Genomic DNA, 26,815 nt, shown 5'->3' on the forward strand with positions numbered 1-26,815 from the left:
AATGGTAAATATTTGGAAACCCATGACGTAATCAACAGACACACAAAGAAATTATCAAGAGAACGAACTTAACTTTTTTCAAATCCTAAAACAATCCTGTGAAGTAGAAAAGGTATCTACTTCATCTTTTGAAGAAGAAAATGAAGGCTGGGAGATGAGGTCATTTACCCAGTGTCACAACGGCTACTACCGTATCAGAGTTAGCTGTGATTCACACCCAGACAGGGTTACTAGATTTGGCAACTAAAAGTACAGTATAAGTATATATCAAATATTGCATGAGACAAACTCATTTAAAAAAAATTTTTTTTTTAATCTGAAATTCAAATTTAAGTGGGTATTCTGTTTTTTATCTGATACCTCTATGTCTAGGCCTGTCTGACTTCAGAGCACCACAGTACTTTTGGCATCTGGAAGGTAAAAACATGGAAAATTAGTCAAGTCGCCTATTTCAGCAAATTGCCTCTAACAGCGATAGCAAATAATTCTTGTATAGAAAAACATTTTTCATCAACTGTTATTCAATTTCCTCATCTTTGCATTTAATGCACCTGTAAACTCTTAGCACTTTACCTGCATACAAATGAGAAATTTTATAATGCCCACTATTATTTTTTATAATATTCTTGTCCCGTGAGGCCCAGTGTGGTGACTCATGCCTGTAATCCCAGCACTTTGGGAGGTGGAGGCGGGTGGATCACGTAAAGTCAGGAGTTTGGGACCAGCCTGGCCAACATGGTGAAACCCCATCTCTACTAAAAATACAAAAACTAGGCAGGCATGGTGGCACATGCCTGTAATCCCAGCTACTCGGGAGGCTGAGGCAGGAGAATAGCTTGAACCCAGGAGGCAGAGGTTGCAGTGAGCCAAGATAGTGCTACTGCCGCACTCCAGCCTGGGCAAGGCATTGAGACTCCGTCTCAAATAAACAAACAAACAAAATACATACATACACACACACACACACATATATATATATAAAATATATATAATTGTCCCTCACATCTAAGAAATGTTTTTTAATCACCCAATTTGGATCTAGCATTCATGAAAGTACTCAGACCAGACCTCTGTGGATCTCCTTCATATTTTCAACTTGATATTGCTTCTTGGGGAGTTAAGGTCTTCAGAAAATGACTGCCTGTTGTTGAATGTGGAAGACCTTTTTGGTCTTACATTCAGTGTTCACTTTACTTCAGCCTCTCTAATGCCAACTGTTGTTATCCACTTTGGGGGAGTTTTCTGCGATATCTCGCTGGCCTTAAATATATGGGTTTTGTAGTCCCAGGACTGAGTTTGAATCTCAGCTCCGCTGTTCACTAGCTCTGCGATTTGGAGCATGATAATGAACTGCTGGGCCTCAGTTGCAGTTTTCATGGAATGAGCATAATAATATCTAGTAGGTTTGTTGTGAGGATTAAAATGAGACAGAGTAATATGAAGCATTATTACTGTTCCTAAAGCATTGTAAATACTTGAGAAAAGGCTATCATAATTTTAAAAAGACAAATATCAAAGTTAAACTTCATTTTACAATAATTGCATTGTCATAAATTTACATGGTTTCTTTTTAGAAGTGGAAGATATATTTTCTGGTTAGAAAATATACCAGGGTTAATTAGAGCAATCTTCTTGCAGTCCTACTTACCTCATACACAGATGATGTAATTATAATGAACATATCTATAAAGAAATCAAAATGACAAGATCCAGAATTCACTCCCATAGGTAGCCATGAATATTCATTTTCTTCATTGTTTTCCTGTTACTTGAAACTTTCTTAAATGATTTTAATGAATTAAATAAAACAGGGCAATGATTCTAGTGAACCTTTCTTCCTCCAGCCAACTTAAATCTCGGTCAATATCATGAAACTTATAGAACTTGTTATTATAAAACAGCTCTTCCACAATGAATCTCTCTCTCTCCATATTCCAAATAACTGATTTGCTTTATCTCAAAAATAAAGCAAATTATTGCCTTCTTTACCAGCTCTCACACTTCCTTGATCTCTCTTCCCCACCCCCCCCCCCAAAAAAAACCATATTTAAGAATGAACTGAATATTACAGATTCCTGGGATCATGTGTATTAGTTGTGTGGTCTTGAAAAAATTACTTAACTTTTTTAAGGTTCAATTTCCTTATTTGTAAAATGAAAATAATAACACCTATCTCATTAGGTTTTTATGAGACTTAAATGGATTTAGCATTTCACACACTGTCAGTATATAAAGAGGACACTTAATAATTGTGCTTTCTCTCCCTTTTCCTTCCTTCTAAAGTGTGGAGCACTTTAGAAGGAGCACTTTAGAATATGCTTTGCAGCATATTGCTGAGGGCTTAACTGTACCCAATATGCTGCAATGGGAGTTTTCGTAAGCAGATATCTGTGGCTGTTAAGTAACTAACTTGTGCCAGGTGCATTCACTCACGCTTGTAATCACTTTCGGAGGCAGAGGTGGGTGGATCACTTGAGGTCAGGAATTCGAGACCAGCCTGGTCACTATGGTGAAACCCCATCTCTACTAAAATACAAAAATGAACCAGGCATGATGGTGCATGCCCATAATCCCAGCTATTTGGGAGGCTGAGGCAGGAGAATGGCTTAAACCCAGGAGGCGGAATTGCAGTAAGCCGAGATTGCACCACTGCCAGCCTGGGTGACAGAGTGAGACTCTGTTTAAAAAAAAAAAAAAAAAGACACACAAAGCTATTTTTATACCTTGTTTCTAAGTAATGTATTATATAATTCTAGCAAAATATAACCAGGTGAAGTAATTTCAATTTATTTTCAATTTTCATTCAGTATTTTCATTTTTAATGAAAATCTGTTTTCATGTGTGTAGAGTGTTTAATAATGCAAAATAATAATCCTTCATAAAGGCGTAAAATTTGCTCAAATGTTTGTACTTTCATTTCACATATAATTCTTGAGTATCTACGGTGTGCTGGGCACTCTTCTGCGAGGCACAAACAAAAGTTCCTTCCTCAGAGACTTCACGGAGGCAGGATACAGGCAAACAAAAAAAAAAAAGAGAGAGAGAGAGATGATTACAAAACAGTGTGATAAAGGGCTGAGCGATTACATACAAGGAGCCCAAATTGGGGGAGGAAAGGAACTGAACTGGAAGGCTTTAGGAAGATTATCTTTTTGCTGAAATTGAAAGTAGGTAGGAATTTCATGTGCATATATAAAACTTACATACTACAATATTTTTCTGACTTATCCAAGTTTAAAAGGGTAAGAGTATTGTGTTGTGTTGAGTTGTGTTGTGTTGTGTTTTCCCCTCCAAAGCATGATTAGCTTGACCCTGTCTACCTATTACTGGATTTCTTTTCCTGGTACCTGCAGTAACCTTGACTGATAAAAGGAACATAGCTGCATTGGATTATCTATTTAATAGGCTACTTTTAATCTTGTTCCCTGTCTTGCTTTGTCAGCTCCCTCTAAATCTTTATAATCCTATTTAAACTACCTCTAACTATAGATGCTCATTTGCATGACACTGATTCTCTGTATTTTTATTTCAAAAATTATATGATTTGAGGGATTCTGGCTCTTGATCCTAAGTTATTAAATATTTGATAGCCTGTCTTCCTACACACCAAGATCTTCAGCCGGAGTGCTCAATGATGTCTCCTTCATGTTTATAACCATAATCATTAAATGTCATGTAATTAATTGTTTAATATCTATTTCCCCTGTAGGAACTGTAAATGTCATAAGATCAGGACCCTTGTCTATGTTGCCCATTACTTGTCCATTACTGTATCTCTAGCATGCAGTTTTATACCATGCATAGTCATTTATTCAACAAATATGTAAATATTAAGTGACAGGCTCTCTTCTAAGCATTGCAGAGTCAATAGGTAACAAAACTAATTTCTGCCCTTGTGGAGCATACAGTCTAATAAGGTGGGAAAGACAATAAATAAAGTAATAAACATATAAGCACTCAAAGTTGATATGATAAAGAAGAAAACAAGGGAAAGAAATAGAAAATGATATGGGGTGGGGCAGGACTATCTTAGATGGGGTTTTCAGGAAAGGCCTCATTTAGCAGAGACTTGAATATAGAGACAGAGGTAGCCATGCCCACTTCTAGGGGAAGAGTTTGCCCAGCAAGAAAACAACATGTGCAAAGACAGGACTGCGGTGAAGTGTTTAACGAAAAGCAGGGAAGCCACTGTGGCTAAGTTAGAGGAAGCAAGGGGAAGAGGGATTTAAAGAGTTAAGGTCTTAGAAGATAGATCAGGTAGAGAACAGTCAGGAGGCAACTGTAGTAATTCATTCAGTGAGAGGCGAGCATGGTTCAGACCAGGTTGGTACAAGTGGAAGTGGTGACAACAGGTCAGATTCCAGATATATTTTAAGGACAGAGATTTGGTGATTGATTGTCTGTGGGGTATGTGTGAAAGAGTGAAGTCAAGGATGACTGTGGACTTTCTGAATTAAATCTACTAAAAAAGAGGTTGCAATTTGATGATACAGGAAGGATACAAAGAAAAGCAAGCCTGGGGTAGAGGGGAATTAGGAGTTCTATTTGAAAAATAAGGCATTGTAGGCTTTTTTCTCTCAAAAAAAAAAAAAAAAGAAAGAAAAAGGAAAATAAGGCATTGTACACGTCGGTGCCTCAGTAATATTCATTGGAATGAATGAATGAAACACTTCTGTATTTTTTTTGTACTTAGGATTCCAAACAAGAGGAAATGGAGGCTATACAGCTCTCAGAGTAGCAACGTTAATAGTAAGATAAACTCCACCTTAAATGGGTTGAGGAAAAAAATACTAATAATGAAATAAACAACACTGCCTTCCACAGCCCTTTGAGTGCAAAGGTTCTCATACAGATTATATTGGCAGAGTCTGGGGGTCCAGGACTCAATTATATTGTATTTAGTATAATATCATAATTTAGTATATATATACAAATGTGTTATTTTATGAGACAATTCATCAAATTGCCTCCTCAAAATAGCTAATATGAGTCAATATATTCATTCATTCAGTGTACATTTATTTAGTACCTATTAACTCTTCCTCATTTAGAGACCTTGAATCCACAGTAGTTATCCCTGGGTATACGTGGTGATTGGTTTGGTTGAAAAAAATCCACATATAAGTGGGCCCACGCAGTTCAAGCCCAAGTTGTTCAAGGGTCAACTTTAAATAGAATGTATAGGATTAAGAAAATGCTATTGTTTTTAGTTTTTTTTTTTTTTAAAAAAAGGATATTATATGCTAGACACTGGGCAAGGGAGTATTCATTAGATCCCCTACTGTGAAAAGCAATTTGCCTAGTCAAGAGTACCACCTTGGGACATTAGACAAACTTTGGTTAAAATCTCAAATTTTCTACTTGCTTAGCTGTATTACCTAGGTCAAGTTATGTCTTTTGTGATTTCTTAATTAAATGATCAATCTAATGTGTAAACTGCCAAAAATGAAGTGCTCCATCTATGGTTAGATTCCTGCTAATGAGCAAACTATCTCTGGTTATAATTTAGCTTCTCAGGTAGATTTGTGTACAGGGAAACTTACTAGTTACAGGACATGAGCATCCAATCTGTAAAACCAGACCCTTGAAAGTTAAGTTTATATGAAATCAGTCCCCAGAATTCCCTAATCACTGAACAAGTAAATAAAATAAAATTTTGATCACACACAATCCTACCTCTGGGAGTTGTACACTTACCAGGGTACCATCATGTCTTTTTAACTGCTGTTGCGTTAAAGTTTGTTTTATCTGATATAAGAATTCTGCCTGCTTTTGGTGTCCTTTTGCGTGAAATGTCTTTTTCCACCCCTTCACCTTAAGTTTATGTGAGTCCTTATGTGTTAGGTGAGTCTCCTGAAGGCAGCAGATAGTTGGTTGGTGAATTCTTATCCATTCTGTAATTCTTCATCGTTTAAGTGGAGCATTTTGGCCATTTACATTCAATGTTAGTATTGAGATGTGAGGTACCATTCCACTCATTGTACTACTTGTTGCCCGTATACTTTGTTTTTTTTTTTTTTTTTAAATTAAATTTCCATGTATTTGCATGGTTTTGAAGGTTTCTTTTGGAGTTGATTTCAGGTTTTATTTCACTGTGGCCTGAGAGTGCTTGATATAATTTCAATTTTCTTAAATTGAGAAATAAAGAGAAAGAGTACAAAGAGAGAAATTTTACAGCTGGGCCTCCAGGGGTCTCCATCCAGGGGCCTCCAGGGGCCTCCATCACATATTGGTAGGACCATGATATGTCCCAATAAACCTATCATAAACTGAAAATATCATAAGTTGAACATGCATTTAATACCCCAATACACCCACCATAAAGTAGAAAAATCATAAAATGAACCAGCATAAGGAGAGGAACATCTGTATACTGTAGTCTAAGTTTTTGCTCATGAAAAAGTAGCTAGACTTCAAACTGGACAAAATGTACAAAACAACAACAGAAGTATGACACTAGAGAAATGGGGGGAAAATGAGTTGAACCCTGTCCAAAGACCATTTTTAATCTGTGACATGAGAAAAGGAAACCAAGCACAGCCCTGCAGTCTTGTTTAGCTAAGGAATCAGAAATATGACCTTGGAGATTGAAGTAGCTAGAATTTTCAGAGCCAAGTACTAGAGAAGAGGAAGCAATGTAGAGAAAGAGCCAGAAATCTGTGGAGAGGTCTTTTCCAATCTTTGTGGAATGCTAATCTGGACATGCATAAATGAAAACTCCACAGACTGAACAAAGAATAACTGCCAAGGTATTAACAGTTAAATAATCCCAAAACTCACACAGACCTTGGAGATATTCAAGTTACTACCTGCAGTCTGGAGAGATTCAGTGAAGACCTCAGGCATTAATAATGCTTACATGGACTTGGCATGGTGACTCATGCCTGTAATCCCAGCACTTTGGGAGGCTGAGGTGGGCAGATCATTTGAGGTCAAGAGTTCAAGTCCAGCCTGACCAAAAAGGTGAAACCACATCTCTACTAAAAATACAAAAGAAAAAAAAATTAGCTGGGTGAGGCGGTACATGCCTGTAGTCCCAGCTACTCAGGAGGCTGAGGCAGGAAAATCGCTTGAACCTCGGAGGTGGAAGTTGCAGTGAGCAGAGATCACATTGCTGCACTCCAGTTGGGCAACAGAGTGAGACTCTATCTCAAAAATAAATAAATAAATAAAATAATATAAATGCTCACATGAAAAGCCACACTTTAATAGCAGGGCTAACCTAACTCTAGGTTAAAGGATACAGTACCCCCTTATTGGTGGTTTTACTTTCAACAATTTTATTTACTTGTGGTTGAGCATAGTCTGAAAATATTTAAGCAAAATTCCAAAAATAAACAATTCATAAGTTTGATGTATTATCAGAAGGTCAGTAGTAGCCTGATGCTACCTCACAATGCCAAGTCATTCATCTCCTTCATCTCATCACATAGGCATTATATCATCTCACATCATCACAAGAAAGGTGAATATAGTATAATAAGATATTTTGAGAGAAAGAGAGAGACCACATTCACATAACTTTTATTAAAGTATATTGTTATAATTGTTCAATTTTATTATCAGGTGTTAATCTCTTTCCATGCCTAATTTATAATTTTAACTTTATCATAGGCAAAAATACATAGTATATATAAAATTTAGTACTGTCCATGGTTTCAGGCACCCCTTGGGGGTCTTGGAACATATTCCCTGCAGATAAAAGAGAACTATGATACTCTCAACCTGCCATATAAGTCTTAAAAGAAGCTCATAAAGGATCAAGCTAATTTCCAAATAATTCAAATTCCATCTCCTAAGGAGGCAATAAAATCCAAACACTTCACAATATGGACTAATAATGTCTGGCATTCAATCAGAAATTACTAGACACATAAAGAAGCAGGAAAATGTGACCTACAATCAGGAAAAAAATCAGTCAATAGCTGCATACCCAGAAGTGACAGAAATCATGGAATATGGCTGGGCACAGTAGCTCACACCTGTAATTCCAGTACTTTGGGAGGCCGAGGCAGGTGGATCACCTGAAGTCAGGAGTTTGAGACTAGCCTGGCCAACATGGTGAAATCCCATCTCTACTAAAACTTCAAAAATTAGCCAGGCATGGTGGCATTCTCCTGTAGTCCCAGCTACCCAGGAGGCTGAGGTAGGAGAATCGCTTGAACCCAGGATGCAGAGGTTGTAGTGAGCCAAGATCATGCTCCTGCACTCTCCAGCCTGGTAACAGAGAGAGACTTCATTTCACAACTAATAATAATAATAATGGTATTAGCAAACAAAGACATTAAAATATGTATTATAAATATGCTCAAGAATTCAAAATAAATCATGTATACAATCAACAAATTTAAAACATAGGAAAAAATAACAGAACTTCCAGAAATTAAAATATCTGAAATTAAAAATTTATTAGACGTCTGTTCAGTAGAATAGAAAAGGCAGATGATAAAATCAGTGAATGTGAAAACATAGCAATTGAAGCTGCCAAAATAAAGCAAAAACAGATAAAACATTGGAATCTTAGTAACTCATGGAACTATATTAATTAGATCAATATGTGTAATTGGTACCCTAGAAGAGAGGAGGTAAAAACAAATATTTGAAGAAATAATGTTCAATAATTTTCCAAATTTGATGAGAAGTATAAAATGACATATTCAAGAATTTCAATGAACCCCAAGCAGAATAAAAAACAAAGAAAATCACTTCAAGGCAAACAAAAGCCCCATTACTAACAATAAGTGATTTTTTTTTTTTTTTTTTGAGATGGAGTTTCACTCTCATTGCCCAGGCTGGAGTGCAATGCCATGATCTTGGCTCACCGCAACCTCCGCCTCCCAGGTTCAAGTGATTCTCCTGCCTCAGCCTCCCGAGTAGCTGGGATTGCAGGCATGCGCCACCACCCCAGCTAATTTTTGTATTTGCAGGAGAGATGGGGCTTCTCCAGGTTGGTCAGGCTGGTCTTGAACTCCTGACCTCAGATGACCTGCCCACCTCAGCCTCCCAAAGTGCTGTGATTACAGGCATGAGCCACTGCACCTGGCAACAATAAGTGATTTTTTTAAAAAATTAAACAGCCAGAGGGAGAAAGTAGGCACATTACATACAGTGGGGGGAGGAGGAGTGGAAAGGATAATCACAGACTTGTAAATGAGAAACAATGTAAGCTTAGAATATAACAAAGTAATATTTTTAAAGTGCTGAAAGTAAATAAATACTGTTAACTTATACTTTTGTACCTAGGAAAATAGCTTTTGAAAATAAAGGCAAAATACATCTTTTTCAAACAAACAAAAACTGGGAGAACTTATTGCCAGCAAATCTACATTAAAAGAAATATTAAAGGAACTAATCTTTAGCCTTGAATCCAACCACATCAATTTTTATAAAACATGTACTCAGACAAAAAACCTAATTAAAAGCAAAGATTTTCAGATTGGTTACAAAAGTAAAATGCAACTACATGTAATTTATAAGAAATAAGCTTTAAATATAAAGACACAGGTTAGATGTAAAGTGGGAAAAAAAGCATGTCATAATAATAAATGCTAATAGGCTGGGCATGATGGCTCAGGCCTTTAATCCCAGCACTTTGAAAGGCCAAAGCAGGTGGATTTCTTGAGACCAGGAGTTCGAGACCAGCCTATTCACCAACACGTTGAAACCCCATCTGTACTAAACATACAAAAATTAGCCAGGTGTGGTGGCATGCACCTGTAATTCCAGCTACTTGGGAGGCTGAGGTAAGAGAATCACTTGACCCTGGGAGATGGAGGTTGCAGTGAGCCAAAATTGCACCACTGCACTCCAGCCTGGGTGACAGAGCAAGGCTCTGTTTAAAAAAAAAAACGCTAATAACACAGCTGATTTAGCTATATTAATATCAGACAAAGTAAATTTCAAATCGGGAAGTATTGCCAGAATAAACAGGGACATTTAATCATGATAAAATTGTCAATTAATTAAGGAGACATAATAATCCTACTTGTGTTTGTATCTAATGACCAAGTTTGTAAAATTCATGAAGCAAAAACTGGCAGCACAAATTTATAGACCAATCCACAATTACAGTTTATTTTAACACTCCTTTCTTACTAATTGGTTAAACAAATTTAAAAATTGGCAATAAACTACATTTAGAGCAAGCAACTTAACCCAATTGACATTCCTAAAACACTACACCCAGCAACTGCAGAATACATATTCTTTTCAATTTAACTTGGAACATCCACCAAGACAGATCATATGCTGGGCCATAAACCAAATCTCAATATATTTCAAATAACTATTATTGTACAGAACATGCTCTGTGTCCAAAAGAGGATTAAACTGATAATCAATAACAGAAGGATATCCAGAAAAGCTGCGGTTATCTGGAAATAAAGCAACACATTCCTTTATAACCCATGGGTCAAAGAAGAAAGCACAAAGAAAACTTTAAAATATTTTGAAATAAATGATAATAAAAACACAATATATCAAAATTTGTGGGATGGGGCTAAAGCAGTATCTGGAGGCAAATGCTAGATTTAAACATTTGTATTGAAAGAGAATAAAGGTTTAAAATCAAAGTCTAAACTTTCACCTTGGAAACTGGAAAAAGGATAGCAAATTAAACTCCAAGTAGAATGAAGGATGTAATAAAAATAAAAGTAGATATCAATGAAAATTGAAAAATAGATAAAGAAAATCAATAAAGGTAAGAGCTAGTTCTTGTAAAGATTCATAACCTCCTAACCAGACTGATTGAGAAAGAAATTACCAAGTGTAGGCTAGGTACAGTACTAGGCTGGACTGCAACATTTCTGCAAACTACCTCAAGCCCCACTTTGTAACTGCCCGAGGAGTTCTTCCTACATGCTACATAAAGACAGACCACAACACTGTAGTAGAGAAAGTTTAATAGACACAAGGCTAGTCATGCCACATGGGAAATGGAGTTTGTACTCAAATGATCTCCTCCAAAGGTCTTAGGTCAGGGGTTTTTCAAAGCGGGGAAGGAGGGGGTGACCAGGTAATAGGTGCTTGCTGTTGATTGATTGGGGTGGAGATGAAATAGTAAGGAGTCAAAGCTGTCCTTCTGTGGGCTGAATTGCTTCTGGGTGGGACCACATGAGCTGGGTTGGCTGGTCCAGGTGGAGCCGTGGGTGTCAGACACGCAAAAAAAATAAAAATTAAAATAAATAAAAATTTTTTAAAAATCCCAAAAAGATATCTCAAAAGGCCAGTGTTAGGTTCTACAATACTGATGTTATTTGCAGGAGTAACTGGGGAAGCTGCATATCTTATAACCTCTGGAATAATGGCTGGCAATGGTTTATGTCTGCATCTTAGCAGGACTCAGGCTCCCCTCATCCCCACAGACTGATGGCCTCCCATTAGCTTTACAAAAGTGAATGAATTTTAGGATAAGATTTATTATCATTTAAACTATAGCCTAAATATCTTCCAAAGTTAGCTTGGCCCTGTGAACCCTGAAAATCTGAGACATGTCTCAGTTAATTTACAAAGTTTATTTTGCCAAGGTTGAGAACACAACCCCATGACACAGCCTCAGGAGGTCCTGACGACATGTGCCCAAGGTGGTCAGAGCACAGTTGGGTTTTATACATTCTAGGGACACATGAGACATCAATCAACACATGCAAGATGAACACTGGATCTGTCTGGAAAGGCAGGACAACTCAAAGCAAAAGCAGGAAGACTGGAAGCAGGGAGGAGGCTTCCAGGTCATAAGTAGGTAAGAGACAAATGGTTGCAGTCTTTTGAGTTTCTGATTAACCTCTCCAAAAGAGGCAATCGGATATACATTTATCCCAGTAAGCAGAGGGGTGACTTTGAATAGAATGGGAGGCAGGTTGGCCCTAAGCAGTTACCAACTTAACTTTTTTCTTTAGCTTAGTGATTTGGGAGCCCCAAGATTTATTTTCCTTTCACATTTTCCCACATTTTCTTTTAAAAAATCATTTGGAGAAAGCATTTTAGAAGAAAATGAGTCTCCGGTCTGAGGTTTTGTCTGATCTCTCATGGCTAGGATGGTTTATTCCTAGATGAGTAGGTCCTGAGTTATTTATGAAGGCTCATTTTTAGCAGGTTGTGAAGTCTCGTATCCTATAAAGAGAAAATAGGGGGAGGAAGGGAGAAAAACAAGAACAAAGAAACAATCCTGGAAAATGCATATAGGCCACATTACTCTGAAGTACCAACATCAATAGATAGGTAGAAAGTGGCTTATGTATGTAAATAGGTTGTTGTTATTTTCTTCTGAAGTTTAAGTTGTCTAGCTTCTGTTCACAGGGTTTTATGAATGCACAGCTTAGCTTTCAGTGACTCCAAATTAGGATAAATAGGAGGGGAAAAGAAGGAAAAGAAACTGAAAGCATTATTTTGAAAGCTTGCAGTCAAGAAAAATTAGAGAAGGGACCGGAGCAACATGGCCGAAAAGGAACAGCTCCAGTCTCCAGCTCCCAGCACCAGTGACACAGAAGATGGGTGATTTCAGCATTTTCAACTGAGGTACTGGGTTCATTTCACTGGGGAGTGCCGGAAAATCAGTGCTGGTCAGCTGGTGCAGCCCAACCAGCGAGAGCTGAAGCAGGGCGAGGCATCGCCTCACCTGGGAAGTGCAAGGGGGAAGGGAATCCCTTTTCCGAGCCAGAGGAACTGAGACACACAACACCTGGAAAATTGGGTAACTCCCATGCTAATACTGCGCTTTACCAAGGGTCTTAGCAAACAGCACACTAGGAGATTATATCCCACACCTGGCCGAGAGGGTCCCACGCCCACGGAGCCTCCCTCATTGCTAGCACAGCAGTCTGCGATCCAAGTGCAAGGCAGCAGCAAGGCTGGGGGAGAGGCGCCCACCATTGCTGAGGCTTAAGTAGGTAAACAAAGCCTCTGGGAAGCTCGAACTGGGTGGAGCCCACAGCAGCTCAAGGACGCCTGCCTGTCTCTGTAGACTCCACCTCTGGGGACAGCGCACAGCTAAACAAAAAGCAGCAGAAACCTCTGCAGATGCAAATGACCCTGTCTGACAGCTTTGAAGAGAGCAGTGGATCTCCCAACACCAAGATTGAGATCTGAGAACAGACAGACTGCCTGCTCAAATGGGTCCCTGACCCCTGAGTACCCTAACTGGGAGACATCCTCAACTAGGTGAAGACCGACAGCCCACACCTCACACAGTGGGGTACACCCCTGAGACGAAGCTTCCAGAGCAAGAATCAGACAGGAACAGTCGCTGTTCAGCAATATTCTATCTTCTGCAGCCTCCGCTGCTGATACCCAGGCAAATAGGGTCTGGGGTGGACCTCAAGTAATCTCCAACAGACCTACAGCTGAGGGTCCTGACAATTAGAAGGAAAACTAACAAACAGAAAGGACACCCACACCAAAACCCCATCACTACCTTATCATCATCAAAGACCAAAGGCAGATAAAACCACAAAGATGGGGAAAAAGCAGGGCAGAAAAGCTGGAAATTCAAAAAATCAGAGCACATCTCACCCTCCAAAGGAACGCAGCTCATTGCCAGCAATGGATCAAAGCTGGATGGAGAATGACTTTGACAAGTTGAGAGAAGAAGGCTTCAGTCCATCAAACTTCTCAGAGCTAAAGAAGGAATTATGTAACCAGTGCAAAGAAACTAAAAATATTGGAAAAAGAATGGAAGAATGGATAACTAGAATAATCAATGCAGAGAAGGCCATAAATGAACTGACAGAGATAAAAACCATGAAATTAGAAATACGTGACAAATGCACAAGCTTCAGTAACCAACTTGATCAACTGGAAGAAAGAGTATCAGTGATTTGAGGATCAAACGAATGAAATGAAGCGAGAAGAGAAGTCTAAAGAAAAAAGAGGAAAAAGAAATGAACAAAGCCTTCAAGAAATATGGGATTATGTGAAAAGACCAAATCTACGTCTGATTGGGGTGCCTGAAAGTGACGGGGAAAATGGAACCAAGTTGGAAAACACTCTGCAGGATATCATCCAGGAGAACTTCCCCAACCTAGTAAGGCAGGCCAACATTCAAATTCAGGAAATACAGAGAACGCCACAAAGATACTCCTTGAGAAGAGCAACTCCAAGACACATAATTGTCAGATTCACCAAAGTTGAAATGAAGGAAAAAATCTTAAGGGCAGCCAGAGAGAAAGGTCAGGTTACACACAAAGGGAAGCCCATCAGACTAACAGCAGATCTCTCGGCAGAAACTCTAAAGCCAGAAGAGAGTGGGGGCCAATATTCAACATTCTTAAAGAAAAGAATTTTCAACCCAGAATTTCATATCCAGCCAAACTAAACTTCATAAGTGAAGGAGAAATAAAAGCCTTTACAGATAAGCAAATGGTTAGAGATTTTGTCACCACCAGGCCTGCCCTACAAGAGATCCTGAAGGAAGCACTAAACATAGAAAGGAATAACCGGTACCAGCCATTGCAAAAACATGCCAAAATGTAAAGACCATCGAGGCTAGGAAGAAACTGCATCAACTAACGAGCAAAATAACCAGCTAATATCACAATGACAGGATCAAGTTCACACATAACAATATTAACAGTAAATGTAAATGGACTAAATGGTCCCATTAAAAGACACAGACTGGCAAATTGGATAAAGAGTCAAGACTCATCAGTTTGCTGTATTCAGGAGACCCATCACACATGCAGAGATACACATAGGCTCAAAATAAAGGGATGGAGGAAGATCTCCCAAGCAAATGGAGAACAAAAAAAAGCAGGGGTTGCAATCCTAGTCTCTGATAAAACAGACTTTAAACCATCAAAGATCAAAAGAGACAAAGAAGGCCATTACATAACGATAAAGGGATCAATTCAACAGGAAGAGCTAACTATCCTAAATATATATGCACCCAATACAGGAGCACCCAGATTCATAAAGCAAGTCCTTAGAGACTTACAAAGACACTTAGACTCCCATACGAAAATAATGGGAGACTTTAACACCCCACTGTCAACATTAGACAGATCAACAAGACAGAAAGTTAACAAGGATATCCAGGAATTGAACTCAACTCTGCACCAAGCAAACCTAATAGACATCTACAGAACTCTCTACCCCAAATCAACAGAATATACATTCTTCTCAGCACCACATCACACTTATTCCAAAATTGACCTCATAATTGGAAGTAAAGCACTCCTCAGCAAATGTACAAGAACAGAAATTATTACAAACTGTCTCTCAGACCACAGTGCAATCAAACTAGAACTCAGGACTAAGAAACTCAATCAAAATCGCTCAACTACATGGAAACTGAACAACCTGCTCCTGAATGACTACTGGGTACATAACGAAATGAAGGCAGAAATAAAGATGTTCTTTGAAACCAATGAGAACAAAGATACAACATGCCAGAATCTCTGGGACACATTTAAAGCAGTGTGTAGAGGGAAATTTATAGCACTAAATGCCCACAAGAGAAAGCAGGAAAGATCTAAAATTGACACTCTAACATCACAATTAAAAGAACTAGAGAAGCCACAGCAAACACATTCAAAAGCTAGCAGAAGACAAGAAATAACTAAGATCAGAGCAGAACTGAAGGATATAGAGACACAAAAAACCCTCCAAAAAATCAATGAATACAGGAGCTGGTTTTTTGAAAAGATCAACAAAATTGATAGACTGCTAGCAAAACTAATAAAGGAGAAAAGAGAGAAGAATCAAATAGACACAATAAAAAATGATGGAGGGGATATCACTACCGACCCCACAGAAATACAAACTATCATCAGAGAATACTATAAACACCTCTATGCAAATAAACTAGAAAACCTAGAAGAAATGGATAATTTCCTGGACACTTACACTCTCCCAAGACTAAACCAGGAAGAAGTTGAATCCCTGAATAGACCAATAGCAGGCTCTGAAATTGAGGCAATACTTAATAGCCCACCAACCAAAAAAAGTCCAGGACCAGATGGATTCACAGCCGAATTCTACCAGAGGTACAAGGAGGAGCTGGTACCATTCCTTCTGAAACTATTCCAATCAACAGAAAAAGAGGGAATCCTCCCTAACTCATTATATCAGGCAAAGGATATGAACAGATATTTCTCAAAAGAAGACATGCATACAGCCAACAGACACATGAAAAAATGCTCATCATCACTGGCCATCAGAGAAATGCAAATCAAAACCACAATGAGATACCATCTCACACCAGTTAGAATGGCAATCATTAAAAAGTCAGGAAACAACAGGTGCTGGAGAGGATGTGGAGAAATAGGAACACTTTTACACTGTTGGTGGGACTGTAAATTAGTTCAACCACTGTCGAAAACAGTAGGGCGATACCTGAAGGATCTAGAACTAGAAATACCATATGACCCAGCCATCCCATTACTGGGTATATACCCAAAGGATTATAAATCATGCTGCTATAAAGACACATGTACACGTATGTTTATTGCGGCACTATTCACAATAGCAAAGACTTGAAATCAACTCAAATGTCCATCAGTGACAGACTGGATTAAGAAAATGTGGTACATGTACACCATGGAATACTATGCAGCCATAAAAAAGGATGAGTTTGTGTCCTTTTTAGGGACATGGATGCAGCTGGAAACCATCATTCTCAGCAAACTATCGCAAGAACAGAAAACCAAACACTGCATGTTCTCACTCATAGGTGGGAACTGAACAATGAGAACACCTGGACACAGGAGGGGGAAAATCACACACTAGGGCCTATTATGGGGAGGGGGTATGGGGGAGGGATGGCATTGGGAGTTATACTTGATGTAAATGACGAGTTGATGGGTGCTAACGAGTTGATGGGTGCAGCACACCAACATAGCACAAGTATACATATGTAACAAACCTGCACGTTGTGCACATGTACCCTAGAACTTAAAGTATATTTAAAAAAAAAAAAAATTAGAATTTGGTACAAACTGTAGAAAATAATAAAAATTGAAAAAACATTAGGCAAGACTGGAATCTAAGAACAAGTATACTATAGTTCTTGAAATATAATTTTTTCTCTCCAGTTTCTCATTTTTACTAAAGACAAATCATGGTAGGACTGATTTGCTTTATTTTTATTTATTTACTTATTTATTTATTTATTTATTTATTTAATTTTCTGAGATAGAGTCCTGTTCTTGTTGCCAGGATGGAGTACAGTGGTATGATCTCAGCTCACTGCAACCTCTGCCTCCCAGGTTCAAGCAATTATCCTGCTTCAGCTTCCCAAGTAGCTGGGATTACAGGCACATGCCACCAAGCCTGGCTAATTTTTGTATTTTTAGTAGAGATGGGGTTTCATCATCTTGGCCAGGCTGGTCTCGAACTCCTGAACTCATGATGCATCCACCTCAGCCTTCCAAAGTGTTGGGATTACAGGTGTGAGCCAGAACACCCACCCTGACTTGCTTTATTATACCTGGCCTGATTATTTGTTTACAGTGCAACAAGAATAGTTTTTTTTTTCCCCCCACAGGCTTTTAAATTGGCTTTGATGGAAATTTATTCCACAGAAGAAATCTCAGGGAAGACTTTTTTAAAGTCAAGCCCAGTCATGGATTTGTACCATCAAATACCTATGAGTTGGGTGAATTCTTTTCCTCTTGAGGTTCCAAGATAAACCTGGGGCTCCTGAACCTGTCAGAAAGTGATGTTCTTTACTCACCATAGGTCAGGAACCCTGTACAGGGACTGTGTAGACAAAGGTATGAGGTCAGTTTTCCCGAGGGGCTTGTATTGATTCCATAAGTCAAGTTTGATTCCTTAAAGCAAAGCACACCATCCCAGTAAAGAGCCTTGTTAAAATAACTAGATTCTCCAACTGTGTCCTGTTACAAATGAAAACAGATTTATTGCATCTACACAAATAACTATATTGTTATAAGTTAAGAATACTCACAAATAGTTTTCAAATTCTGTAGAAATCAGGTACCAAGAGAGAAATATGCTCCAAATTTTATTCATAGGAGTATACTTACTTAATTGCTAAAAGCTGTAAATAGCTTAAACTTTTTCTTGGCTTTGAAAAACAAAAGGATCAGCACTATTTTAAGCAAAAAGTTAGACAGATTACTTCAGACTTCTGTTAGTTTAGTCCATGCAGTTAATTCCTGTTCTGCTTGATATTCATGAATATTTCATCTCTCCATGAGTCCTGGAAGTTTTTCATCTATTCTGATGTCACAATCTCCAAAGTTATCAGAAACCTGCATTCAAGAGCACCTGTTAAAGTTTTATAAAACCACCTTCTAAAGAGAAACAAAAAAGACAACAATTGTGCGTGGATGACAAAAAGATTTAGGGCAGCCATAGTCAAAGACACAATTGACAAGGAAATTTGTTACCTCTGTTGCACACAATAATTTGAAATAACAATTATATTTATTACTGATAATATACACTAAGTCATATCAGAATTATAGAAGTTTTCTATAATTTTAGAATACATACCAATAACATTTTTATACAAATACAGCCCAAAGAAAGCCAAACACCATTTCTTATTTGACAGTGTTTCCTTTATAATTTTTATACCAAATAACCAAATATTTCATTTTTTGACTTTAGGGAACCTATTAATTATATCTTAAAGGATTAATTAGTTCAAAAAAATACATAAATTTTTTTTGAGACAGAGTCTCACTCTGTCACCCAGGCTGGAGTGCAGTGGCATGATCTCAGCTCACTGCAACCTCCATCTCCTGGGTTCAAGTAATTCACCTGCCTCAGCCTCCCCAGTGGTTGTGATTACAGGCATGTGCCACCATGCCCAGCTAATTTTTGTATTTTTTGGTAGAGACAGAGTTTCACCATGTTGGCCAGGCTGGTCTCAAACTCTTGACCTCAAATGATCCTCCCTCCTTGGCCTCCCAAAATGCTTGAATTATGGGTGTGAGCCACCATGCCCAGCCAAAAAAAGACATAATTTATAATTTGATTTTGGAAAGTCTGTCAAATATTAAAGGTTTAAAACACTTGATATCACAAAATAAGATTATAGGTTATTATAAAATAAGTCATTCATTTAACCAGAGTGATAACTCAAGGGTTTAAAAAAAAAAAGTGGGCCAGGCACGGTGGCTCAAGCCTGTAATCCCAGCACTTTGGGAGGCCGAGATGGGCGGATCACGAGGTCAGGAGATCGAGACCATCCTGGCCTACACGGTGAAACCCCATCTCTACTAAAAAATACAAAAAACTAGCCGGACGAGGTGGTGGCCGCCTGTAGTCGCAGCTACTCGGGAGGCTGAGGCAGGAGAATGGCATAAACCCAGGAGGCAGAGCTTGCAGTGAGCTGAGATCCGGTCACTGCACTCCAACCTAGGCGACAGAGCGAGACTCCATCTCAAAAAGAAAAAAAAAAGTGAAAACCTTCATTCTTTGAGACAGGACACTTAATTTTCTAAACAATTAGCTCTAATAAAAACAGCATGAAGCCAATTAAATTTGTTTTTCAAAATTTTATAAACAATCTACAAAATTTTAACATTGATCATAAAATTTAACTTCCATAAGCCTTTTATAACCTTCATAACCTTTATTAAGGAGTTGGTTAATGCCTCAACTAAGTCTTGTTAATTTGACACAGGGGCCCATATGCTGGTCTTGAATAAGTGTGTCTTTGACATTAATGTTTAATTTAGAGAGAAATTGAACTTATTTTGTCTCTTAAAATTGGCCCTTACAATCTCACATGCCCACCTCTTCCACAATAGTCCCTGGACTTTGAGGAGTTGAATGGCTTTAATTTCTGACCCTGTGTCTCAGGAATCCAGTTTATTTTGATTGGCATATTCTGATGCCAATCAAGGGAGCCTGAAGATGAGGCTTTAATTGCTGTTGGTGTTTTAAGATTTAGCAGGACTTGGTGTCCTTTTTAGACCCAGGAGTCAAAGCCTTGTAACTTAATGTCACAAGTACTTTAAAAGCACCTACAGAAAGATACATGGATGTAATAACCTTACTTTAAAAAATTTTTTTAATCTCAGTTTTTTTCCTAAGCAAATCAAAACTTAATAATAATGCCATAGGAATTATTTTTATAAAACCTAAAATCTGTTAGGCCAGTTACCAAAAGGCAAAAGAAAAGACCTTCTGCAGTGTACAGAACATTATGTTGGAAGAAAACATTTCCTTTAGATCTTTAAGAAAATATTGTCAGCATCAGGCTGCAACAAACAGAACTTGAGGAAACAAAAACTTATATGAGTTGAAAGACAGCATTATTATTTCACTCCTTTTAAAAGGGGAGAGAAAACCAAAAATGGCAAGATGCAATAAAAGTTTAACTTTAGGTTAAGATATAAATAAAATCTCTTATAATTTATTAAGAGTAAATCAATACCTTAAGGAACTTTTATTTTTCTAACCAATTCTTTACTATATAAATGTTTTTGGTTTTTTTTACATCAAACCCAGTCTCTGGAAAGACCATTATAATTTCCCTTCAACTACAGACAACTTGATCATACAAAAGTTTTTGGATTTTTTAAATAAATTCTTTCATTGTGACTTACCCAGACCATTCATGACATGTTGGACTTTCCGGTTTGTCCTGAATATCCCTCTTTCTTAAACAATCAGTCATTTTATTCTAGGTCTAAATTTACCGTGTAATATTCTTTCTCATATAAAATTATTTTTCTTTAAGCTTTCTTACCAAAATATACCTCTTCATTTTTATAAGTTTCTTTACATCTCTCTTATTTCCTGGTTCCTTCTACCTTATTTTATACATAACCTTGAAGCTTTGAATTAGAAAAAAATTGTCCACCTTTTTTAAAAGGACACTTTTTTTTATAAAGAATGTTTACCTACAATATATTTTTATTGGAAAATACCTAAATAATGGAATAGTTTAGTATAACTTTAGATTCTAAATTATGACAAGTTTGTCTACAAGTGTTTATCCCATTACATCTATCTATTTTATTTTATTCATTTACCTACATTATTTATGAAAACTGTGATAGTCATCATTTAAAGTCATGAAACTCACCTTTGCAAAATTCTGAGACAGTGAAAAAGACATGACCTAACTGACTCCATCTTGCTTCTAACCTCCAAACTGTCCTCGTTCATTCCCGAACTTTAGAAGGAATTTAATTTATAGTTTAACTTTGAAACAAAGACAGTAATAGTCCTTTCCCCCAAACAAATTTCCTTGCTGCCTGTGGATTAGACTGCCTAATGCCACAATATTAGAAGTTATGGTAATTTTACTAAATAATTCAAGATATGGCTATTTTCATTAAACCAATAGCAATGTCTTATGTATTAAAGGTTATGAAAGCAATCTTGTGCTGGGTTTATAGGTTTGTAACCCCTATGCCAAATTTTGACACCTTATAGTATTTGGCAGGGATAAGTATGAAATTGCTTGATTAATAAATGCAAACAAAAATGTATGCTGGCAATTCTTAAGACATTTCTAATATTACTTTATCAATAATTTTAAAGCTAGCTTATTTATTAAAGATTTTACAGCTGGGTGTGGTGGCTCATGCCTGTAATCCCAGCACTTTGGGAGGCCTAGGTGGGCAGATCATGAGGTTAGGAGATCAAGAAAAGCTTAGCTAACATGGTGAAACCCCGTCTCTATTAAAACTATGAAAAATTAACTGGGTGTGGTGGTGTGTACCTGTAATCCCAGCTACTCAGAAGCTGAGGCAGGTGAATCACTTGAACCCGGGAAGCAGAGGTTGCAGTGAGCTGGTATCATGCCACTGCACTCCAGCCTGGGCGACAGAGCCAGACTCTGTCTCAAAAAATAAAAGATTTTACTTAAGTCATGTAAACTTGAAAAAGGGTGGTCTTGAACCCCTGACCAACATGACAAAACCCAATCTCTACTAAAATACAAAAATTAGCCAGGTGTGGTGGTGTATGCCTGTAATGTCAGCTACATGGGGGGCTGAGGCAGGAGAATTGCTTGAACCCAAGAGACAGAGGTTGCATTGAGCCAAGATCATGCCATTGCACTCTAGCCTGGGTGACAGGAGCGAAACTCCATCTCAAAAAAAAAAAAAAAGAAAAAGAAAAAGCATTCTACTAGTCTTTCCTTTTTTTGATAAAGTAATTGATTTAAGTGCTTCTGTTTTTCTTTAAGCCAATTAATTAGAGCTCTTTTATATATTTTCTGTAGTGAAACATTGTGTACTCAACACATAAATACATAGACATAGTAGGCATGCCGATAGAAGTACATCTTATAGATTCATAAAGACCTTTTTTTTTCTATCTTAGACTTTCAGATTTTTGATAACCTGTTTCACAACACTAGGCAGTTGTCAGCTGAATAGCCATAAATTTCAATATTAAATGAAACAATGCAGGTGAAAATCAAATAGCAAAATTTACATCCTAAGGTATAGAGAGAAAAAGTCTGGTGGTGCTTGTTAGGCAGGGATCTAGACCCAACATGGCGGTGCCACCCAGCATAGCAGGCCCTTTGTTCGAGACTTCCCTTCCTCTTTGAATAAACCCGCAGACTTGCATACGTCAGAGGTTCCGGCTGGGCAACCATACTTCCCCATGACCTGCAACTCACCTGCATTCCAGAAGTTGGTAAACAGCAGTTTCGGTTAACAGTTTCCAAAGACCCCTTCCTCATGACCCTTACTTGACTCCTGCCCTAGTAGTTTCAAGACCCCCAGGCCCTGTTTGTACAACCAGCTTCCCTACCTCTCAGGCTATAAAAAGCCCCTACCCTCCTCCCTCAGCGCAACTTCCTCGGCCCACACCTTTGGACCGAGGAACCTCACCCGCGAGTCCTAATAAAGGCTATTCTCACTGCCATTTGCCTTGTGTCTTCGTTCCCGGTTCGGCTCCAGCCTCAGTTTACTTTTACAATGCTATAGGGAGATTGACAATGCATGCCAAATCAAACATAAAATTACAGAAATCTATCATAGGATTGTATAAGGAGGCCTATTTTATTTAAATAGGGATTATTTATTGTTTAACTGGATCTCTAAGCTCTGGGCAGAGCCCGCACTGAATCCTGGGTCTCCAACAAGATAATTATTTTGAGGTTAGACCACATGATGCTTTTACAGTGCACTTTAAAAACAAAGGCATTTCTAAGTGTCTAAACTACACTCTTACTTAGAAACCCCAGAGTAGCCTTGGTTGCAATAGCTATTAATGAAAAAAACAGAATTCAGTCAACTAAGAAGAAAAAAAAAAAAGTTTACAAAAAAAAAAAGACAAGGTCCTGGGACAGGAAAGAAAAAACAAACAAAACATGAAGGCCTTTTAAATACAAACATGCACACATGCACACACACACACACACACACACACATCTTGGATGTTAGCTTTTTGATTAAGCTGACTTTTAACCATTGAGTTCCTTTTTAAAAAAAAATCTTTTTAAATCTCATTACTATTGTCAGTGAAAAGAGTTGAACTCTAAAATATTTGAAGAGATTTATTCTGAGCCAAATATGAGTGATTATGGCCCATGACACAGCCCACAGGAGGTCCTGAGAACATGTGCCCAAGGTGATCAGGGCGTGGCTTGGTTTTACACATTTTAGAGAAGCATGAGACAGCAATTAAATACATTTAAGAAATACATTGGTTTGGTCCAGAAAGGTGGGACAACTCAAAACTAGGTGGGTGTTGGGGGGCTTCCAGGCTGTAGGCCAATTTAAACATTTTCTGGTTGATAATTGGTTGAGTTTGCCTAAAGACATGGGATTCATAGAAAGGGAATGTTTGGATTAAGATAAAGATTGCGGAGACCAAAGTTCTTTTGAAGTCTTAATAGTGGCGGCCCTTAGAGACAATAGATGACAAATGTTTCCTATTCAGATCTTAGTTAATCGCTTTAGGATCCGGAGGATCTGGAAGAAAAAGATCTAGCTATGTTAACAGAGATTCTTTAAAGATGCAAATTCTCCCCTACAAAAAACCGCTTTGCAGGGCCATTTCAAGATACGGCAAAGAAACGTGTTTTAGGGTAAAATAATTTTGCTTTTCTTCCTTGTCTCAAAATGTTATGTCAGAGTCAGGTTGGAAAATAAATCACGATATATAGGCTTAAATAAAACCCTTATGATGAGAATTTATGATTTGTAGGACATGACTCCGCAGACATTTTAAACAGGAATTTGGGCAAGATAAAAAAATCAGTTTAGTCCTCACTATATTTCAGCTAGGACAAATTGCTGCTATTTCAGAAGTACCAAGTATCAAACCAGAACGGGCTTGATTTAGGAACCAAACCCAGGGCTGTTTTGGTAGGAAACAAAGAAAAAAGGCACAACCTTAGCTATCAGGTGGGACCTTAGCAGTGTGGGAGGACAGCCATTGCTTTCAGTTTGGCCTGGCTAACAAAAAGGTGGCTTTATGTAAATAAAGTCCCTTTAGTAGTCAAAATCAAAAATCTTTCCTCTTTTTTTTTCTTTTTTCCTCCCCGCCACACCACCTTTTTTTTTTTTTTTTTTTTTTTTAGAATTCAGCCACTTCTCAGGGCTTCTTCCCCACAATTTGGAACTTTCCTTTGGATTTGATCAAGTTGGATAGAGTTGATCAAACCCAATGGGAAAAAGACCAAAACAACAATAAAAAACAGAAACAAACAACAACAAAAAAAAAAACAATTAAGCAAAACAAACAATGGCACAATTTATATGATCACTGAGTGCTCTAATGGTAATGAGAAATTAAGACCAGTTGGTTGTTAATCTTAACTTTAACCAAGACAAACCCCAATTCAGTTACTTACCTAGGGACAAGTCTCAGGCTATAGACTGCTCTCTACCATTCAAGAAGCAGGAAAACAACAACAACAACAAAAAATGAAAAATAAAATACAAAAAAAAAAAAACCGACTCCTCTTCCCTGTTGGAGGTGAGCCAAACTCCATAAAGGAGTCACCTGCCTTCCAACGTCATAGAAACAGGAAATGTGTCTTTCTTGATGGAAGCAAGTAAAACCCCAAAAAAGAGGAGTTGTACAGCAAAATAAAATTTAGATCTTGACCAAATTCGGGGAAATCAGGGATTCTCTGGAGGGGATGCTCTCAGACTTCAGCAAATTGTCCTATTGGTTTGAGTCATAAAATTAGCTCATGCTGGTACCAAGCACTGATAGGAGATTTGTCAAAGGTCAGGGACATCTCCACTCAGAATCCCTCTGTGGTTACCAAAATTTGAACCCCAAAAATTCGAGACAGGTCTCAGTTAATTTACAGTTTATTTTGCCAACGTTGAGGATGCAACCCCATGACACAGCCTCAGGAGGTCCTGACGACATGTGCCCAAGGTGATCAGAGCACAGTTGGGTTTTATACATTCTAGGGACATACGAGACATCAATCAACACATGCAAGATGAACAATGGTTCTGTCTGGAAAGGCAGGACAACTCAAAGCAAAGGCAGGAATACTGGAACCAGGGATGGGGCTTTCCAGGTCATAAGTAGATAAGAGACAAATGGTTGCATTTTTTTGAGTTTCTGACTAAGGCTAGTTGAGTTGCCTCCTAAAGGAGGCAATCAGATATGCATTTATGTCAGTGAGCAGAGGTGTGAGTTTGAACAGAATGGGAGGCAGGTTGGCCCTAAGCCGTTCCAAGCTTCACTTTTCCCTTTAGCTTAGTGATTTGGGGGCTCTAAGATTTATTTTCCTTTCACAGCCCAATAACCCAGCAATAATTAAGGGAAAGGCAAGATGGAGGATGAATTAGCTCAGCTTACTGTTAAAATTTTCTCAGTGATACAATTTTTGCAAAGGTGGTTTCTACTCCCCAGCTACCACCCCTCTTGCCTAGTCATCTTATTCTTAGCCACAGAAACCACAGACCTCCCAACAATGTAGCAACTCAGGAGTTAACCTTGACACAGCAGGAACCCTCCCCGACCTCCCCAAGCTCGAAAGACCTGTGGCCTTGTCCCTTGAGGCCCTAAGGCTCTACTGATCATTATTTATTTTGATCATCACCCCCGGGTCTAAGTGTCCTAGCACAAAGACCAATAAAACAGAAGTTGGCATTTTAGAGGGTCTCATTTATTATCGCATTCTAATTTTTGAGTCAGAAGAGGAATTTTCCTAGAATCAAAGAATAGGTTAGTTGGAGATTTTTCTAATGTTCTTCTTTTAGTTAAACAAACAACATGCTTTTGGGAGGGAATAAATATCCTCCAAATTTATGTCATTAAAGACAGTGTGTGGTACTATAACGGCAATCTCCAAAGTCATCTAGAAATTGTCAATGAAGGAAAATACACATTTTAAATTTCTGCTAGGCAACATTTAAACTGGAAAAACAGTGGTCTTAAATAAGTTTAAATATTTTTTTCTGAATGTTTTTCTCTTTATTTTCAGAATTGAAAAGCAAGAACTACAACAAAATACCTCTTACCTAAAATAGACCTTAATATGCAACTGGAATTAAATAAAGATACATTTTTTAAAGTCTGTTTTAGTTTTATTTTTTAATGTCCAATTACCAAATGGGTTAAGAGCACATACTTGAAGCCCAACTTTCTTGGTTAGCATCTCAGTTCCACACTTACTGGCTATGTGTGCATAGGCCAGTTACTTAATCTTTGTGTGGCTCCATTTGTAAAGTGGGGGTAACAGTATCGACCTTACAGGATTTTCATGAAGATTTACAAAGTAAATATTTACAAAGAGTTTAGAATAGTGCTTGCCACATAGTAAATGCTATCCAAGTGTTTGTTAAATAAAAAATAAGCACCTTAGATCACGTTTACCATCATTACCAATCTTTGATAAAGACAAAATTTTAAGTTGGAAATCCAAAGAAAACATTTAAATAGAAGTCTAAGTTTTAAGGCTTGT

The 26,815-nt window shown here is 37.9% G+C and overlaps 2 long non-coding RNA genes across 5 annotated transcripts in view; one reads left to right on the plus strand and one right to left on the minus strand.

Moving 5' to 3' along the window:
* Positions 1-2,796: 2,796 nt before the first annotated feature.
* Positions 2,797-26,815, minus strand: part of LOC135970912 (uncharacterized) — a 34,240-nt gene continuing 10,221 nt past the window's right edge. Inside the window, exons 3-4 of the long non-coding RNA XR_012434818.1 lie at positions 17,982-18,209; positions 2,797-17,831 (exon numbers count right to left, since the gene is read on the minus strand). This is a non-coding gene — a long non-coding RNA (uncharacterized lncRNA). The remainder of the gene's footprint in view (positions 17,832-17,981; positions 18,210-26,815) is intronic.
* On the plus strand, positions 4,296-26,425 carry LOC135970911 (uncharacterized). Of its 4 annotated transcripts, none has more exons than XR_010586814.1 (4): positions 4,296-4,352; positions 11,526-11,740; positions 12,395-12,516; positions 26,336-26,425. It is a non-coding gene; the product is annotated as an uncharacterized lncRNA (long non-coding RNA). The 4 variants fall into 4 exon arrangements; XR_010586813.1 differs by having other exon boundaries at positions 11,618-11,740; XR_010586816.1 differs by having other exon boundaries at positions 4,296-4,323.

The sequence above is a fragment of the Macaca fascicularis genome, chromosome 5, assembly GCF_037993035.2.
Source record: "Macaca fascicularis isolate 582-1 chromosome 5, T2T-MFA8v1.1".
Lineage (NCBI taxonomy): Eukaryota > Metazoa > Chordata > Mammalia > Primates > Cercopithecidae > Macaca > Macaca fascicularis.